The sequence below is a fragment of the Tamandua tetradactyla genome, chromosome 20 (assembly GCF_023851605.1).
Source record: "Tamandua tetradactyla isolate mTamTet1 chromosome 20, mTamTet1.pri, whole genome shotgun sequence".
Classification (NCBI taxonomy): Eukaryota; Metazoa; Chordata; class Mammalia; order Pilosa; family Myrmecophagidae; genus Tamandua; species Tamandua tetradactyla.
Window position 1 is genome coordinate 27548088 of NC_135346.1, and position 4477 is coordinate 27552564.

The following is a 4477-nucleotide window of genomic DNA, read 5'->3' on the forward strand; positions in this document are numbered from 1 at the left end:
GGGCCCTGTTTGACTTATGCCACATCCCATCTGCCTTACTGTAGTGATTGGACAGAAGACTCAGTTCAGGCCAATGAGAAATAAGGAGATCGTTGCTAGAGCTTATAGGAAAAATGCTTCCTGGTTCAGAGGGCTACCAGGAAAGAGATTCTCTCTTTTTGCTGCTTATTCATATAGAATAAGAGAAAAACATAAGATACCGGAAATCATTTTGGAACTACAAAGGAATCTACCCTTATGATTAAGCAAGATTCACAGAAGACGAAGAAGAAAAATGGAAGGAAATTGTTTTTGGTGACCTGATGAGCCATTTAATCCAGGCTTATTCCAAAATTGGGGCTATTTCTAGATTTTTCAGCTATATGAGCATCTAAGTTCCCTTTTTTGATTGAGGACTTTTGAGTCAGATTTTTTTCTGACTTGAAACTAAAAGATTCTTACCATATATGGGTGACAAATTTTATTGTTTCATGTCTATCATTATATTCACTTTTTAAAAAGAATAGCAAGTATGACAGTGGTCTGAGAACCACAGGGGATCACTATTAAAGCTCATCATAAACCTTAAGCAGGCAAAATTTACCTGAACAGGTAAAAAAGCCTGAACAGAACTGGCCTGAACAACTTAGGCCCATGATCTCACCGTATACCCTCAAATGTGTGTGACATTAGTGAACTAGATTGTAGTCCACGCTTTCTGTAGTAGTCATAAAGCCTAATTGTGAAGACATAATGAGATCACTACTCAACTGGACCAAGGAGCAATGACCACCCTAGCAGTTAGATTAGGTCATCCCTGCACAGTTCCACCTAGACATTCTTGGGTTCTACATATATTAAATTTTTTCAAATGAATTAATAAATTTGAGCTACTTTTGAGAATGACGCTCTTCCCTAAGGCCCCCATGCTGTCTTTGTTTACAAGGACAGTCGCCCTTGAAAATCAGAAAGTCAGCATAAGTAGGGGAATTACAGGTTTTAATGCAAAATAACATGCCACAAAGTATAATCAGAGCTATCTCACTTGGCTCTGATCTTTTAGAATTCGAGTTTAGAAGACTGGGCCTTTCCCAAGTGCTGGAGATTTTGGGTATAAGGTTAGGAAAGGGGAAGACAACAGGGAGAGACTGTAACAGGTGGCACTGGATCACTAAAGTGGGTACATCCAAGGAGTGAGAAAATGAGTACAGTGACCTCATACTTACTAGGGCCAGATTTATGAGTAATTTCTGCAGTTGCATAGGGCCCCATACTCAGAAGGCCCCTTGCTTGTTTCAGTGGTCTACTGTTGCTCTCTTGAAATTTTTAGTAATTTTTGAATAAGGGGCCCTGTACTTTAACTTTGCCTTGGGCCCCACAAATAATGTAGCCTATCCTGCTCATTATAGATCTCAGGCTCCTTTTTACTAAAGTCACTGAGGGCAAATAGAGTAGAAATTCTCCCAAATAAATGCCTTGGGTTTTCTATGTGTCTCCTGTCTTTTGTGACCATTCATTACTACTTTATTGCCTTCTTTGTGTTGAATAATTATTTTTAACTTGCCATTTTAATTTTTATGCTGATTCATCATTTTCTAAAGTTATTTTCTTATGTGATGGTCTAGTAATTACAATATGCTTACTAATTTATCTCAAAACATTTCTATTAATACCTTTTTTTTTTTTTTTTTGCATGAGCAGGCACTGGAAATTGAACCTGGGTCTCTGGCATGGCAGGCAAGAACTCTGCTTGCTAAGCCACGGTTGGCCCACCCTATTAATACCAATTTAATTCCAGAAAATATAGAAACTTTACTACAGTACAACTCAATTCCCTCCACCTTCCTTTGTGCTATTATTATTATATGTATTACATCTATATATGTTTTAAAACTAACAATTAGTTTTAAAATTGTTTTGTATAATCTCATGTCTTCTAAAGAAGTTGAAGAATGCGAAAACTATATAGAATCTTTACATTAGTCTTCAGAGCTTCAGAGCCTCATTTCTTTCAATGAATTTGAGTTACTTTTAGGTGTCAATTCCTGATGGGTTTCCTTCCTTCATTATATCTTATAAGGAAGATCTGCTAACAACACATTTGCTCAATCTTTGTTTCTCTGGTGACATCTTTATGTTGCCTTCACTTGTGGAGAATTGTTTGGTTAGATATAGGATTCTTTTTTTTTTTTTTTTTTTTTTTTCATTCATGAGATATTTATTAAAATAACACATTTAGGGAAAAAAATCAATACAATGTATACATCATTACTGAAAACTGTATACCATCATACAAAAAAGGAGTTTCTTTTGGTAAATCAATCTCTAATTTATGGCAAGTTTCACTTTCAGAAATAAAACCACAGAACAACATAATCTAATTCGATCTTAAAGGCTGGCATGCTGAGCAAGGAATGTTCTTATTCTTTGTAGGAGTTCCTTCTTTACACTGTCAGGTACCAGAGCTCTGCCTTTTGGAGTGATTTCAGCCACCAAGTCATCAACAGTAACGTGTTCTAGTCCTTTTTCTTTAATTACCTCTTTACAGTGTGCCTTCAACTGATCCTTCCAGCCACATTCAATTAACTTAGCTCTCAGCAACTCTTTGAGGCGTTCTCTTTCTCCAGTTTCTATCAACTTTTGGTTAATCGCTGCTCTCATCTGCGCATCTTTGTTCATCTTGTTAACCACCATCACCGCGGGCGAGGGCCGTCCCTTCCCAGCGACGAAATGACCCTTGCGCTGACGACCGTTACCTACCACACTCTTCGGCTGCCCGGACTTAGACCCTCAGTAGCTCGGGCACCTAAGCACACAGAAAGCTAGAACACAGATATAGGATTCTTGTTTAACGGTATTTTTCCTTCAGCACTTTGATTACTATTTTCCTTTGGTTGATTTCAAGAGCACTAGATGGTTGGTTTTGTCAATTTTCTAGCCTTATAGTTGCTTGTGGAGGAGAATGTTTGCCCAGCTTTCTGAACCAAGCTGGAAGTCCTGCCCTCTGTATGGGTTTTCACATTTCCCGATATCGCTCTTCTTCTTTTGTGGATTCCATTTCACACACTTAAATCCAATGTATGCTAATGACTTGAGAGCAATAAAATCTTTCTTACATATGTAAGACAAGAATACAAAACACAAATTATATACTACTTGTGTTTGTCTGGGTTCTCTAGAGAAACAGAACCAACAGGAGGTATCTGTAAATATGAGATTTATAAAGTGTCTCATACAACCATGGGGATGCAAGAGTCCAAAATCCATAGGACATGCTATGAGACTGACAATTCCAATGAAGGAATTCAATGAAATCCAGAGGAGAGGCTGGGTGGCTGAAGAAGCCGTGAAAGTTCTTTCTTCTCCCTTAAAAGTCTTCAACTGATTAGATCACACCCAACTGATTGGATTATCTCATTTGTGGAAGACACATCTTTAGTTGATCATAGATGTATTCAGTCACACATGAAATCAACTGACTGACAATTTAATACACCAGCCTTCTGGTTTATCAACCAGCCACAAAATATCCTTGCAGTTATGGTTAGGCCAGTTCTTGCCTGACCAGACAACTGGGCACTGACATCTGGCCAAGTTGACACCTGAACCTAGACATCACAGTTCATTCCTTGTCAGCTTTTCAGCTAGTCATATCATCTTAAACCATACTAAATCTCTAAATAGAACACAATGACAGATATATGGTTCACCTAATAATTCAACTGCCCTGTGTACAACCAGAAATACACTAAATCTCTCCAAAATAGGGTGCAAGTTCTTAGGTAACATTCACTCTTAAACTTGATATACTATAACTTAAACACTATAACATGAACAGTATGATTTATATCATATAAGAATAAAACAAGATATTTGCTTTATGTAAAAATATATGCATAACAAAATAAAGAGGAAATATTCATACCATCACAGTCCTCATTTCTGTAACTGGTCACAGGGTTGTAATTCATATTTATCACTACCTTCTTCCACTACCCATTCCATGTTCCCTTAACTCTCAGCAAGCACTTCAGCTGACCATGGTTCTTTGCCTGGTGGTAAGCCCAAACCTCCATCCCTGAAATTTCTGGGCCATTGGAAGTCTTGTCTGGATTAGGTTTGCAGTTTCCCATTGACGTTAATCAAAAGGCATGGTAGTAATAAGAGATGCCCTAACGGATCTCCTATATTCCAGGCAAATTCTTTACCTCTACTGTGTAGTTGCAGTCCTCATTCCTATTGATAGTCAGGATCAATCACACCAGCCAATCCAGTAATACCCTTCCTTGCCTGTTGATTCAGAGGCAAGAGAAGCCCAAAATGGCCAGGCAGCAGTCTTAACTTCCAGTTCAATGGAATCATTGCTGTGTCTCCTGGTAGGAGCATTCCTCCCTTTGGAACTAAGACCTGTGGACCAGCAGAGATTAAGGTTTCAGGGACATGAAGCCAAAATTTTTCTAGTGGATAACTAAGGGTGATAGTGAGTGGTACCACTTCT

The 4477-nt window shown here is 38.2% G+C and overlaps 1 pseudogene; it reads right to left on the reverse strand.

The window, feature by feature from the left end:
- Positions 1-2191: 2191 nt before the first annotated feature.
- On the reverse strand, positions 2192-2804 carry LOC143664506 (transcription and mRNA export factor ENY2 pseudogene; annotated as a pseudogene).
- Positions 2805-4477: the final 1673 nt, after the last annotated feature.